The sequence below is a fragment of the Urocitellus parryii genome, chromosome 3 (genome assembly GCF_045843805.1).
Source record: "Urocitellus parryii isolate mUroPar1 chromosome 3, mUroPar1.hap1, whole genome shotgun sequence".
In the NCBI taxonomy this organism is placed as follows: Eukaryota; Metazoa; Chordata; class Mammalia; order Rodentia; family Sciuridae; genus Urocitellus; species Urocitellus parryii.
This window is the reverse complement of record NC_135533.1, coordinates 149,498,013-149,513,959: the sequence shown is the minus strand read 5'-3', so window position 1 is coordinate 149,513,959 and position 15,947 is coordinate 149,498,013. Positions and strand designations below refer to the sequence as shown.

Here is a 15,947-nt window from a genome sequence, read left to right as displayed (position 1 = left end):
AGTCCTGCACAGGGTGATAGTCTCCTCCTGGTTTCTCTACTGGTAGTAGAGGAGTGTTCCAGGCCGATTGACAGGGCCTTAGGACCCCCAGAGCCAAGTATTTTTGAATATGAGGCCTTATTCCATTTCTAGCTTCTTTGCTTAGAGGATATTGTTTAATATTGATTGGGGAGGCAGAGTTTTTTATTTTTTGAGAATTTTAATATTTATTTTTTTAGTATTTGGTGGACACAACATCTTAGTTTCTAGGTGGTGCTGAGGATCGAACCAGAGCCGCATGCATGCTAGGCGAGCGCACTACCACTTGAGCCACATCCCCAGCCCCACTATTGAACTATTTTTTTTATTTTTTTATTTTTTTATTGGTTGTTCACAACATTACAAAGCTCTTGACATATCATATTTCATACATTAGATTGAAGTGGGTTATGAACTCCCAATTTTTACCCCAAATGCAGATTGCACAATCACGTCGGTTACACATCCACAATTTTACATAATACCCTATTAGTAATTGTTGTATTCTGCTACCTTTCCTATCCCCTACTATCCCCCACTCCCCTTCCCTCACATCTTCTCTCTCTACCCCATCTACTGTAATTCATTTCTCTCCTTGTTTATTTTCCCATTCCCCTCGAAACCTCTTATATGTAATTTTGTATAGCAATGAGGGTCTCCCTTCATTTCCATGCAATTTCACTTTTCTCTCCCGTTCCCTCCCATCTCATGTCTCTGTTTAATGTTAATCTTTTCTTCCTACTCTTCCTCCCTGCTCTGTTCATAGTTTCTCTCATTATATCAAAGAAGACATTTGGGATTTATTTTTTAGGGATTGGCTAGCTTCACTAAGCATAATCTGCTTTAGTGCCATCCATTTCCCTGCAAATTCCATGATTTTGTCATTTTTAAGTGCTGCGTAATATTCCATGGTGTATAAACGCCACATTTTTTTTTATCCATTCATCTATTGAAGGGCATCTGGGTTGGTTCCACCATCTTGCTATTGTGAATTGTGCTGCTATGAACATCGATGTGGCAGTATCCCTGTAGCATGCTCTTTTAAGGTCTTCAGGGAATAGTCCAAGAAGGGCAATAGCTGGGTCAAATGGTGGTTCCATTCCCAGCTTTCCCAGGAATCTCCATACTGCTTTCCAAATTGGCCGCACCCAATTTGCAGTCCCACCAGCACCTTTTCTCCATATCCTTGCCAGCACTTGTTATTGTTTGACTTCCTAATGGCTGCCAATCTTACTGGAGTGAGATGGTATCTCACGGTGGTTTTGATTTGCATTTCTCTGACTGCTAGAGATGGTGAGCATTTTTTCATGTACTTGTTGATTGATTGTATATCCTCCTCTGAGAAGTGTCTGTTCAGGTCCTTGGCCCATTTGTTGATTGGGTTATTTGTTATCTTATTGTCTAATTTTTTGAGTTCTTTGTATACTCTGGATATTAGGGCTCTATCAGAAGTGTGAGGAGTAAAAATTTGTTCCTAGGATGTAGGCTCCCTATTTACCTCTCTTATTGTTTCTCTTGCTGAGAAAAAACTTTTTAGTTTGAGTGAGTCCCATTTGCTGATTCTTGTTATTAACACTTGTGCTATGGGTGTCCTATTAAGGAATTTGGAGCCCGACCCCACAATATGTAGATCAGAGCAAATTTTTCTTCTATCAGATGCAGAGTTTCTGATTTGATATCAAGCTCCTTGATCCATTTTGAGTTAACTTTTGTGCATGGTGAGAGAAAGGGATTCAGTTTCATTTTGTTGCATATGGATTTCCAGTTTTCCCAACACCATTTGTTGAAGATGCTATCCTTCCTCCATTGCATGCTTTTAGCTCCTTTATCAAATATAAGATAGTTGTAACTTTGTGGATTAGTCTCTGTGTCCTCTATTCTATACCATTGGTCCACCAGCCTGTTTTGGTACCAGTACCATGTTGTTTTTGTCACTATTGCTCTGTAATATAGTTTGAAATCTGGTATCGCTATACCGCCTGATTCACACTTCCTGCTTAGAATTGCTTTTGCTATTCTGGGTCTTTTATTTTTCCATATGAATTTCATGATTGCTTTATCTATTTCTACAAGAAATGCCATTGGGATTTTGATTGGCATTGCATTAAACCTATAGAGAACTTTTGGTAATATCGCCATTTTGATAATGGTAGTTCTGAGGCAGAGGTTTTTAATTCCACTACTATCGGAGGCTGTTTGACTGCTAAGCCTAGTCCAGCAGTTTCTGCCCAGGCATCGGGGTAATCTATTATCCATTTCTGGGGTAGTTTGCCCGTTTGATCAGTCTTAGAGGGCGTGAAGAGTTGATGTTCATCATCTACTGACATAGTTAAAGCCGTGACTTGTGGGAGTCTTCACTGAAGGGTTTAGAAATTCCACTTGGGGACCATCAGGGTTAAAGGTTATTCTGGCCCAAAGTTTGGTGAGCAGATCTCTGCCCATTAATGGGGTTGGACATTCTGGGATTACTAAGAAAGAGTGATGAACTTTTCCCTTCCCCAAGTCCATATTCCTCTTAGTTGTCTAGGCCTGATATTTACTGCCATTAGCCCCTTGAACTAGTGACCTCTTGTTTGACAAGGGGCCCAATGGAGTTTTAAGGGCTGAGTATACTGCTCCTGTGTCTAGTTCAAAGTTTACTGGGGTCCTCTCCACTTCAAAAGTTACCCTGATCTCGGGGAGGGGATCCGAGCCCCGACTCCCCTAATCATCTTCCAGGGTCAGGATGGCTGGCTGATGTGACTGTTTCTTTTTAGGGCATTCTCTGGCCCAGTGTCCCTTTTCCTTGCAGTAAGCGCATTGATCTAAAGCCAGGGGCGATTTTTGGCATGGGCCTAGGTACCCTTTTTTGTCTCCTTGCCTTTTAACTTCTAGTCTATCTGCTGCTGTGACCAGGACCTTTGTCAACATCTTAGTCTGTCTTTTATTCCTCTCATCTTCCTTCTTTTCCCTTTCTTTCTCCCTTCTTTGTTCCTTTTCTTCCTCTGTCTCCCTTTCATAATATACTTTCTCGGCCTCTCTGACTAAATCTCTTAAAGTCATATCTTGTAGTCCATCTAAATGTTGTAGCATTCTTTTTTTTAATATCTAGGGCAGCCTGCCCGATGAAGGCCATTGCAACAGATGCTTTTTGGTCCTGTGCCTGAGGATCAAAAGGAGTATATCTCCTCTATGCTTCCATAATTCTCTTTAGAAACATTGAGGGAGACTCATTAGGCCCTTGGATAATCTCTCTTACCTTGGCAAATTAGTTGACCATCTGGCGGCCGCTCGGAGACCCACTATTAGAGCCCGGCGATAAGTGGACAGATGCTCCCTACCTTCCAGGGTGTTGGGATCCCAGTTGGGTCTGTTCAGGGGAAAGGCAGCTTCAATTACATTGGGAAGTTGGGTTGGTCGTCCATCTGGTCCAAGAATATTTTTCCTGGCTTCCAGGAGGATCCTTTCTCATTCCTCAGTTGTGAAGAGGGTCCCTAGAAGCTGTTGGCAATCGTCCCAAGTAGGCTGGTGTGAAAACATCAGTGACTCTATTAAACCTGTGAGTCGGGTGGGATCTTCAGAAAAAGGGGGATTATTTTTTTCCAGTTATATAGATCAGAAGAGGAGAAGGGCCAATATTGGTAAGCTTGTATTTCTCCCCCTTGCCCATCATCAATCATTGGCCCATAGGGGCGGAGGGGGAGCATCACGGGAGCATCAGGATTCTTAATTATTCACCGTCAGCGGGTTCCCCCTGCTGGCCCAATTTCCTCCGATAGAGGAGGAGTTGGGTTTATTGCAAGGGAGTCATCTGGAGCAGTTTCTTCCACCGAAGGGATTGGATCTGTTTCAGGGGAATTGTCTATAGGACGTTGAGGGTTGAGGGGCATGGGATATGGGGGTGGAGGAGGGGAATCTAGTAAGGTTTAGATCTTGGGATTCAGGGAGGATGGAGGAAGAAGAGGAGGAGGAGGGGAAGGAGCGGAGGGTTTGAGGGACAGAATGGTGGGGGTAGAGGTGGAGGCAGGTACAAGAAAAGATTTCACCCATGAAGGGGGAGATTCACAGAGGTCCTGCCAAGTAAGAATCTATGGCTGTTGATCTGGATGACTATGTGGCCCCGGCTCGAAGACAATATCTTTGACTTTTTGGATTAGAGGGAGGTGGAAGGATCCTTCTGGAGGCCATCCGACTCCGAGAGTGGGCCATTCTGATGTACAGAGAGTCTGCCAGGTCCTGCGTTTCACTGAAAAAGAAAGATTCTGGGCCCTTGAGTGGACTTTAGTCCAATGATCAAGGGTCCAAGATAGGGGAGTTGAGGTACCGTGTCCCATAATGAGAGATATGCAAACAGTAAAAGTAATGACACAGACAATAAAGACAAACAATAGACGTCCAGCACAAGTTTGAAACAGAAACCAAAACTGAGTAGCTGGCAGAACCTGACGGGCTGGCAACAGAGTCACTGAGTCTGAATCAGTGGCAAAATACACCTGAGCTGAGGGCTCTTCCGTCTCTCGCATCGGGGGCACTTCCGTCCCTTGATTTCCCGAGTCCACCAAGGCGTCCCTTGGGGACGTGGCCTGTGGCTTCTGGACACGTCTGTCCACCACCGCCGGGGAGAACTTATGCTCTCCGCCGACAGCCACCTTGCCAAGCCCTAAAACTGAAAGTCCTGAGCGATTGCCATGAAGAAAACAAAATCAAAACAAAAAGGAGGTGCCTTACTTACCCCGAGAGATGTCCATTGGGGTCTTTCGTTCGCTGCTGCTGGATCCTGGACGAGCCCCAAAATGTTAGGGTCGGGCAAACATCAGAGGAAGAGACCACCAAGAGACTTGTCTCATGCAAAAGCAAAGGGTTTATTGGGGGGGGGGGACCAGCATGCTGGGGCCCAGAGCTCTCCTGAGAGAAACTGGAGCCCGGAGTATAGCTTAAGCAGAGTTTTTATACAGTGTTTAAACAGGGAAGCTCATATGGCAGTTAGGGTGCAAGAGTGGGATTGTTACAAAATAACCATTACAGAATAACCATGCCTTTTGTCAGGGGGTGTTGGGTCAGGGTACATTTTGACATAAGTAACTGTTTTTAACATAAGTTTCGGGTTCCAGGAAAACAGAACTTAAACTTACAGAAAAGCAAAACTTAAACATAACAGGAGAGAAAAACTTAAATTTAACCTTTACATTAGGAATAAGAAGGCACCACTGATTTGATGTCTTGTAATCACTGATAGTTGATTTTGAGTTGTTTATCTCAGCATTTGTTCTTATTAAACTTTTCTGAGTGATATAACCTGAAACCATTATTGTGGCTTATGAACTACAAATAAGACAAATTCATAATAGTATTTCATCATAGAGAAATCCTTCACAGTCTATGTTGACAATACGGATTCTTTGTCCACCTGTACCTGGAATCTATTTTGCAGAACAACATTGTTTATATCCTCATAGCTCAATTCTATGGAAAATTCTTTGCCAAATTTTCAAAGTGGTACAGCAGAGAACCAAGATTTATCAAAATTCACCTGGCTTGAATGTGTTTCATATTGTATCAATATGGTCAATTACATTGTGATCTGTGCCTATGCAGAAACAGGGGGCAATATAGTGCCACCTACTGCATTATGAACAAATATCCTGAAAATCTTCTGCTGTCAAACAAAATTTAGAACCAGGAGGAAGACTGTGGGGGTCAATATCAGGGAAAAAATGGGTGGCATCTGATCTTCTGATCTCCCATTATTGCTAAACAGGTAGATCTAGGAATAAAGTGTATGTTTATTAATTTTAGAACATCTGTTCAGAACAAGGTTGAGATAAAAGAGCCTAAAACAACAACAACAACAAAACCCACTTCATTCCTATCCTTGACAAGGATCACCTAGCACAGCTAATTCCCAGTCCAGATTTCCTAGTTCCTAGTTTCTTCATGCCTATGAACATGGGGAAGGGTTTAAAGAATTCCCCAACACACCCTCTACATCACACATGCTCCAACACAGAGTTCCTGAACAAGAAGACACTCCTCACACACTGAGCATAGGGGTTCCAGAGTGGACACCAGAACACTGATCCCTTTAGCCTGGTCCATTTGGCAGGTCAGCCTAAGGCTGGGCCCTTGCTCACTCTGTTCTCACCCTCCTCTGAGGAGCTCCAGAGCAACAAGGCCACCCTGGTGTGTCTGATCAGCCAGCGATTTCTTCCCAGTTGTTGTGAGCGTGGACTGGAAGAGAGATGGCGCCATGGACACCGAGGGTGTGGAGACCACTCAGCCCTCCAAACAGACCAACAATAAGTACATGGCCCACAGCTACCTGACTGTGACAGCAGATGAGTGGATCTCATGAGACATAGACCTGCCAGGTCACTCATGAAGGGAGCACCATGGAGAAGAGTGTGTCCTTGGAACAGTGTCCCTAGGTCCCTGACCCTCATTTCACCTTGGAGCTGAAAACCCCAGGGAAGCTTCTCTCCTCCCAGCCCTACCATCCCAGCCCTTCTCTCTCAACCCATAAAAACCTCAATAAACACCCTCTATTTCAACTAAAAAGCATGGTCTTTTTTATTTTAGTTTACACACTTCCCATCTTAATTTTGACCTGTCCCCTCAACGTGGTCAAAGACTTTGAGATATAAAGGCCAGGAAAGGCTCCTGATATTACCCTGGCAGATCCACAGGATTTTCTTCAGAAAAAGAATGGCCTTCAGCAGGAACCCAGCCTGCATATTTTCACCTATCCACCCTGTACTTGCTCCTCTTGTGCAGACTAGTTCACCTACCCACTCCCCCTGGGGATCAGTCTCTCCTTGGATCCCCAAGGCCTCCAGGAGAATGTGTGAGCTCCCTTCCCTGGAGCAGTCTGAACATCACTCCATCCTCAAATGTCTTTCCATCTCAGGTCTAAGCCCCTATCACTGAGGGCATCCCTCTTTTTCCCTTTGTCTCCCTCCCTTACCTGTAATACCTGTCCTTGCTGCCTAGAGCCACTTGCTCTTTCTTCTGTGTCAACCCTGCTCCTACCTCCCTGGGGATACAGCATGGGCCCCATAGCACTGCTCACTCCCAGCCCCATATCACTTATTAATAGGATATTCAGTCCATGTAACCTGGTGATTCATCCTACACTCCCCTCTTGGTCCCCTGGTCTATTTGTGTCCCTCTATTTTCTGAGAAACAGAATTCAGTATTGCTTCAAATGGACACACCATAGGTACCCTAAGATTGTCAGTGGGTCTAATGTGTTCAAAGTCAGTACCCACATTCTGGGATACCTTCCACATGCTTGTGTGCAAGCTGATGCACCTTTTTAACAACTTGGTGTAGCCTCCCTGCTGTTATAGAAACACATACACATAAACATATATGCCTGCGAACAAACACACACCTTTCCACACAAAATGCATATAACAAGCATAAGTCCTTTGATACACATTGTCATGTTAAGCATCTGTATGAATGGATCGGGAAGACTCCAGGTAGCAGAAGAGGCAGTAAAGCCCTCTGGTGTCATGAAATCGATTATCAAATGTCATCACCTAAATCCCAGAATAATGGTCTCTGTGGTAGGGCACTCACATTGGGGAAAGGGAGGAAGTTTCTATCCATTCCAAGAGTGACAAAAAGTTGAGGAGAAATCTTGGGAAGGGCTGTGCTCAGGGAGCAGCAGGTGACTTTGGAGAACTAGGGAGATACTTGTTGAGGAGGACACTTCAGGGATTCCAAGCTGCTGGTGTGTGTCCCCCTATGAGCTCTACAGGTTAATGGGCCACCACAAGGAAGTGCATTGAGGGCCTGGTGCTGGGATCCCATTCTGCTTATGTCCTTCTCATGAGGGTTACCATGTGTGTCTCTAGGCTGTAGTTGCACCCAGTGATGGTGACAATATGAATAGAGGCTGACTGCTTCATGTGTGCACAAAGGATATGTTGAAGCAAGTATGTGCACAGGTGCATGTGTAAGTCAGAAGGAGGTCAAGGGGAAAGCAGAGATCCCACCCTTAGAGCTTATGGAATAAACTCTACTCTGAAGAAGGGAAATCTACCAACCACTATCCAGGAACTACCCCTGGAACTTTTAAATTAGGATCATTGGTCATGAGATTTATACTGCTGTTAGAATACTGTATTATTAGAACATTATTTTTATTAGAATATTACATGATGGGTGTTTTTCCAGTATATTCCTGCGATATAATTTTGAGTATTCTCTGAATATTAAGGAGAGAACAATTAATCTTGGAAAAAATGAATGTATTTGAGTTGTCAAATATCTGCAAATATATATATATATATATATATATACACATATATATACACATATATACTTACCTATACATATATTACTTCCATATGTTTATATATGCATATATATATATATATATATATATATATATATATATATATATATTCAATATATAAAATCATCATCAAGTCAGGAATTTTAAGGTTTTCATATTGTTTTTGGAAATTAAAAAAAAATTATAAGATGAGAAGAAAGTTATTCAGAATCTCATCACCTCATATAAATGCCATTAATTTTTGACAGATTTCTGCACTTTAAATTTTTCATATCATAATTAAAATACATATATATATATATATATATGTTTAATAAAGAAAATAAAGAAATCCTCTCCAACCCTTAGGATGACTCAAGATGGTCCTATTCCACAGCCTTTAAAGAAATCATGATCCAGCTCAAGCAGAAGCAAGAAATCTCACCCACCCATGGACTGAGCAGCCCCTGTGAAAGAAGGCTGAACTTCTGACCTCTGATGCAGCTGCAGTGGGGTCTGGTTTATGTTGCAAAAAGTGATTCATGTACAGATGTGTGTCACAGTGTGCTGTGTTTGGCAGTGGGACCAAGGTGACCATCCTCGGTGAGTTTCCCCCTTCCTCTTCCATTTGGTGGATTCCCTCTCCTTTCTACCTTTATAGAGCTGAGGTTTCAACCTGTGCAGGAATCTGTCATCTTTGCCTCTCCTCATCTGCTTACTCATTTTCTCCAGTTCATCCCCTAGTCTTAGTTATTTACTGGGGCAGGATAGAAATGACCCTTTCCTGTGCCCTGCTGGAAACTCCCTCTGTCCTAAGGGACATTCTCAAGGGGTTTCTTTGACTGTTCTTCAGAGTATCCACTCCCTCCATTTGCTGAATTCTCTGGACCACAGGGTTCAGAGTCACACAAGTGTCTCAGGCTAAAGCTCTAGGGTTAAGGGATCTACAAAGTGGGATGGGAAGTGCTTGCCCTCCAAGGGTCAGTCTTCCATGGTCTCTGTTATGGTCTACCTCCACACATTAAGGAGAGATTTAGACTGGGGACTTGGAGTAATAGAGAAGGAAATAGAAAGGAGACAAGGATGGATGAAGAACTTTCTGTGGAAAGGTAGATCCAGTTATTGTGTCCCTTCTCCTGCTTCCCCCTATAGTTAGGATGCCTTGGAGAGGGGTGTGTCCACTCTCCATCCTACTACTGGAGGAGAGACCCAACAGAAGATTCCCAGGGAAGACATCCTGATAGGCGCAGGTGATGGGGAAATGTTGGCGAAGGAAGATATCCAAGGACTTAAACATCGCCCAAGAAATTCAGACAGCAGTGTGACACTTTAGGAGTCATAGCCCCAAGCTATGTCACAATTCCATGGAAACCCTCAATTAACTGGACTCCTTGGGATCCAGACCCAGGGACTGTCACTTCCACATGAGGTAGGCAACCCAGAGGGGTCCTGTGGGCAGAGGCTGCAATGAGGGTCCAGGGCAATGTGTGAGCATGAAATGGGCACTTCCTATTTTCTTCTTTTCCTAACAAGTGATTCTTCCATAGTGAAGAGAAAAACATGTTGGTGATCTTTTGGTGAGGTGTTTTCTCAGGACAGATGGCACGTTCCATGAATGACACCATGTACTGGTCATTTCTCAGGGATTTCACCTTTTTCTCATGAAGATGCCAGGTCTATCAGCGGCTGCCTCCAGCACAGCTGCAGCTGGGTCTAAGGGGATAGGGGGAAGGCAGGAAAGGGTTTTTGTACAAGCTGTGTCACCGTGTTTTGTGTTTGGTGAAGGAACTGTCTGACAGACCTGGGTGAGTGACACCTTACTCCACTTTCTTTGTTATCCCTGAGGATTGTAACAGTTTCCTCCTGGTTGTGTTGTGCCTTATCTCAGCCTGAGGTTAAACATTCTCCATGAATTTCAGCCCTGGGGCACTGAACTCTTGCTTTTCTGTTAAGACACCATGAAAACTCAGGTAATACCCACAACCCTTCAACTCTGACATTAAAGGAAAGAAACTGGATAGGATAACCTTTGGATACTCAGCTGTCTTTCTCACTATTTGTGCCATATATTTTCCCTCAGATGTGCTGTGTTGTTCTGTCTTCCATTGTCCTAAGCCCTATCTGATGAGCTGTGTAAACATGTGCACTGAGGCACTATCTTATGGGGAAGAGGGACCAGGCGCTATGAGGAGCTGAAATTAGTTGAATTAGAAAAGAACTGGAACACCTAAGGCTGGGAAATCAGAGGTCAGAGTATCATGTGCCCAAGGCTGTGAGACTCATAATACAGCGGCAGACAAGTAGGAGATAGAAGGGATCCTTAAGCCCCCATGGATTTCTAGGTAAAGGGCCCAGAGCCACTTTGGGATGCATGAAACTTAGTCAAGAGAAAGAAAGGAGGAGAAGACTGTCTACATGATGCTGGGTACAGATTCAATGAAGGACATGATATGGCACAGTGAGCTCCTCAGAAGTATGAGATCCTGACTCATAGAAAATACTTGCCATTGCAGAAAACCAACATATCTGCCCTGTGGACAAGGACCCTTACCTTGAGGCCATGCCAGAAAAACAAACTTTTAGGAACAAAGACACTTACCCATGGCAGAGACTCAAGAGGAGGCTCATTGGGTGAAAATGGGCTTCTTAGTAAAAACACTGGCCCTATGAGTCAAGGAATCAGGTCAGAGCTGACCCATAATGGAACATACTGAAATCCCAGAGAGCTCAGAGGACAGACAGAGACCATACATGTACCAGACAAAATGTAGGGGTAATCAGGACAGGAAGGCAAGGGTGACATATTTGTGTGAAAGGCCATGGTCTAAGAGGTGCTAGGTAAGGTGATACACAGGATTCCTGGGTTGTTTAAAGCACAGGAACACGTAGAATAGTTTAAGGAATTTTGCAGCACACCTTCTACATCACGCATGTTCCAACACAGAATACCTGAACAAGAAAACCCTCCTCACACAGTGAGCAAATGGGGTTCCCAGGTGGACATCAGAACACTGATTCCTTTTGCCTAGTCCATCTTGCAGGTCCATTGTTGCAGAGCAACAAGGCCACACTTGTTTGTCTGATCAATGAATTCTACCTGGGTGTCATGACCATGGCCTGGAAGAGGGATGGCCAACAGGTCACCAGGGTGTGGAGACTACGCAATCCTCCAAACAGACCAACAATAAGCACATGGCCAGCAGCTGTCTGACTCTGATGCCAGACAAGTGGAAATCTCATGAGACTTACACCTGCCAGGACACTCATGGGGGGAGGACTGTGGAGAAGAGCGTGTCCCCTGCACAGTGTTCCTGGCTCAACTCTGGAGCTGAAAACCCCAGGGAAGCTTCTCTCCTCCAAACCCTACCAACCCAGCCCTTCGCCCTTAACCCAGAAACCCCTCAATAAACATACTCCTTTTCAACCAAAAAACAAGGTCCTGCTTATTTTAGTTTACACACTTCCCATATTAACTTTGACCATCCCCTCAGGTGTACACAATTAGACCTTGAGAAAAATGGCCAGGAAACACTTTTGATATTTCCCTGGTAGATGCTTTCACTCTCATCCAAACTCCACAGAATTTTCTACAGCAAGGGAATGGCCCTCAGCAGGAACCCAGCCTGCATATTTTCACCTATCCACCCTGTGCTTGCTCCTCTTGGGCAGACTAGTTCACCTCCCCACTCCCGGGATCAGTCTCTCCTTGGATCCCCAAGGCCTCCAGGAGAATGTGTGAGTTCTCTTTCCTGCGACAGTCTGAACATCACTTCATCCTTAAATGTCCTTCCATCTCCAGTCTAAGCCCACATCACAGAGCCATCCCTTTTATGTCTCCCTTCCCCCACCTGTAATCCCTGTCCTTACAGCCTGGAGCCACTTGCCCTTCCTTCCATGTCCATCCTGCTCCTACCTCCACAGGACACAGCCTTGGTTCCCATAATCCCTCTGTATAGCACTCACAGAAAGAAATTTTTAACACCTAGATACTTTGTACTTGCTCCACACTCCTCCCTGTGTGCCCTGTTTGGCTAATTTTCCTTTTACAAAGTCCCTCAGAAATATGGGTCAGCTCTGCTCTCTACTGTCCCCTGTGGACAGCTCAATAGTTCCCTTCTTTAGTTCTTCATGTTCAGCAGTTCATGGCTAGTCAATGAGTGCTCCAGATTACAGTCAAGTGTTGGATTCCAGCCTTACATCTTGCATCAGTCTTTGAACTGACTCCTCTCATTAGGAGCTCTGTGTTAGTCCTATTAAACAGGTTATTGTGCAGGCAGTCCCACACTGTGGGTACCTGAGCTATGAGACAAATGAATGCACACGTGAAATCCCATGCATGCACCCACATATGTTACAGACACGAGCACATATACACACATTCTCTATGGTACATCCTTCTTGGGTTTAAAATGGGCACCCAGGACCCTCCTAGGTGCCTCAGTTCCACACAGGTCCCCAGCTCCACTTTCACTGTGATATATACAAGCCTCTCTCTTTTTGCCCAGTACATTCCCCAAGATGAGCTGAGCTGGGGACACAGCCCCTTCCTGGACCAGACATTAATAATGAAACCAGTTGGGAGGTACAGTTATCCCTTCTCCCTATCCCACTCCCTTTTAGGTCGATGGATTCCATGTACCTAATACTGTGTGATTCCATGGAAGGAGGGGCCACCATTTGCCACTCTCCCATGTATTGTACCTGTCCTCTGAATATGTGGCTAGCCCCTGGATTCACAGTACAGCTCTAGGTGGGTCTGGGCCTGGTGATAGGAAGGGCTGGATTTCAGGTCTGCACTCCTGTGTTATGTGTGCAGAAGAAGCACCTAGCTAACCATCCTTGCTGAATCTTTCTCTTTCCCTTACCTTTGGGGTTCAGGGTGAAATCTAGGTAGATTTTTCTCTCTCTTTTTTCTTGTGAGCACTGAAGTCTAAATTTATCTGGAGGTCTTAAACTTTCTCTTCCTTATCTATCCCCTCACCTCCTCCAATATGTCCCCTCTTCTCAGGTTCCTTTTGGAGCAGGATAGGATGATTCAAGTGACCCCTTCTTGCTTCTTGCTCAGGCTTCACTGTGATTCCATCTTTCTCTCCAGTGAACTTTCTTCCCTGAATGGGTGAATGGATGTCTACTTCTTCCCTTTGGGTCTCTTGTCCTTGGGGCCCAAGGGAATAGGGCAGTTAGGTTGGGCTCCCAAGACTATCAGATATAGGAGGAAGGAAGGAAAGTGCTAAAAGGATCAGTCCCCCAAGGTCTTGGCTATCGGACTCCCTTCAACCGATTGAGGGGATCTTTTGGTCTGGGACTCAAAGAGATGATGGAAGAAATAAAAGGAAGTAAGATGCGGAAAGACTTTCCATTGAGAAGATGGACATACAGCTAGATGCAATGGCAAATGCCTGTAACCTCAAAACTCAGGAGGCTAAGGCAGGAGGATAACAAATTCAAAGCCAGCCTGAGCAAATTAGCTAGGCCCTAAGTAACTTAGCAAGACTCTGTTTCCAAATTAAAAAAAAAATAATAATAATAGTAAAAAATAAAAAGGGCTGTAGATGTGGCTCTGTGGTTAAGCCCATTTGGATTTAATCACTGGTAGGGGAGAAGGAGGGAGAGAAAGCTGGGCATAACTGCTGAGTGCCACCTCCTCCCTCAGCTCAAGCAGGACACCATAGACATGATGGAGCTCAGGACACACAGGCCCAAATGTGGGCACCTTCCCATCCTTTAACTGAAGGAGAGAAAACAGAAAAAAATTTCCTGACTAGACTCCTGAAAAAGACAGGTGACAGGGACAGGCATGTGTCAGGCAGGACCTCCTAGGACAGAGAAATCTTCCCCCTAAATATTCATGGCAGGGAGGCCTCTTACAACTAACATAGACCCAACCTCTAAACAGGAAAGACTCCAGAAACTGATGCCCTGAATCCACTGGACTCTCTGGAATTCAGACTCCAAGTCTCACGCCCCCTTTCCCACCAAGGCAGCCCTAGAAGATTCTCTACAGGGAGATTGAGCAGGGTCTGCCATGATGTGCTTTGTTGATCAGAAATCCTTCTCTATCTCCATTTCTCTTGACTCACATTAATTTGCAACTTCCCTGAGATTTTTACTGAGTAGTGGGGAGAATTCTGGCACCCCGAAGGAAAGCAGCCCAGAGAAGAAGTTCACAGTCTCTTGGATCATCAGATGGAAAACAGTAGTCAGAAGGACTTGGGTCTCTCTTCTCTCCCCTTCCTCTTTTGCTTCCTCCCGGTACATGGACCCCAACTGTCTGGGTCCTTACTGTATGGAGCTAACCATGGCTGGGACCTCCTGAGATAGTTTCTTTCTCCACCCTGGTCAGGTCACTGTACCTATCTCATGTTCTCACTTCCCTCAGCCTAGAGAATGAATGGATAGATGAATGGATAAAGAAAATGGCCTAGAGAATCTGTCCTGAGTCCCCCACCTTGGGTGGCAGCACTGAGGAGCTAGAGGGAGAGCAGGGGCTTTGGTTGCTGAGCACATTCCCTCACACTCTCCTCCTCCCCTGGGCTTCTGGAGCCCCAGCCACCCCACAGCCATCTGGCTCCACCAGCAATGTTCCCCTCTGCTGTTCCCTCTGCAAAATCACTGAATTTTTCTCCTCTTCCTCGCCAGCCCCTGCCCTGTGGGGGAGGGGGCCTTCCCTGAAAGCACCCTACATAGTTTCTCTGCCATGTGGCCCCTTTCCCTTTTGTTCTGAGTCCTCCCTGGCCTAGGCCTTGGGAATGTGTTCACACATGTATTTTTGTCTGTGCTTTGGGTACTTTTTTCAAACATAGGCATGCATGCATGTAGCTCCTGTCTGGTCATATGTATGTGTTGTGCACACATGTGTACAAGGGCATGCAGATCCTCAAAAGACAGTTTCTGGGCTGTGGGTGTGTTGTAAGAGGAATAGGAATCTGGCCGTAACCCTGGGCAGTGGTAGGAAGGTGTACACAGTTCCTGCCTGGCCCCAAGCCTGGCTTTAGCAACCCACCTGTCCTTCAGGGGCACCCTCCTTCTGCCATCTCCCAGAAGAGGGAGAGTATTCTTCATCTCTTATCCTCAGTCTCCTCTTGGGGGCAATGCAAAGTTGGGTGGAAGGTACTAGAGTAGATGTCCCCACAAAGGCAGCCTCATCTAGACCCACGGGCCTGGCATATGCTCTTTCAGTCCAGCTCTCAGGGTAGGTGTTTAGGCTCAGGAGCAAGCTCAGAAGGTGGCAGGGATACCATGTCCTACCTGGTACATGCAGCTGGGTGACTCCACTTCTCCTCAGGGGCCTTGTGTGATGGTGTCCAGTGAGGAGCAGCACCCTTGTCCCACCCCTGCCTCTCACCACTCATAGCACCTCAGCCTGAGAGGCCATAGTTTAAGAAAAGAGCTCTTTATTCCACATCATCCAATTTTTTTACACAGGTAAAACAAAATGCATATCTCTATATTCTGCAATCTTGGTGGGAGACTGCGTTCTGGAACAAACGTAACCCCAAACCCTGTAAACATGATGGGTTAGAGATGGGGTTGGGCTGGTGGGGAGGCATCCATCAGGGAGGACTGGCCTGCCCAATGGGCCTGTCCCTGGTGCTGGCTAGCAGCATGGTGGGAGACGTCCTAGGTACACACAGCTGGATGCTGAGAGGTTCTGAGGTCTGATAGCTGG

The 15,947-nt window shown here is 45.3% G+C and overlaps 1 pseudogene; it reads right to left on the bottom strand.

Moving 5' to 3' along the window:
• Positions 1-5,302: 5,302 nt before the first annotated feature.
• LOC144253769 (carnosine N-methyltransferase pseudogene) lies at positions 5,303-6,246 on the bottom strand (annotated as a pseudogene).
• Positions 6,247-15,947: the final 9,701 nt, after the last annotated feature.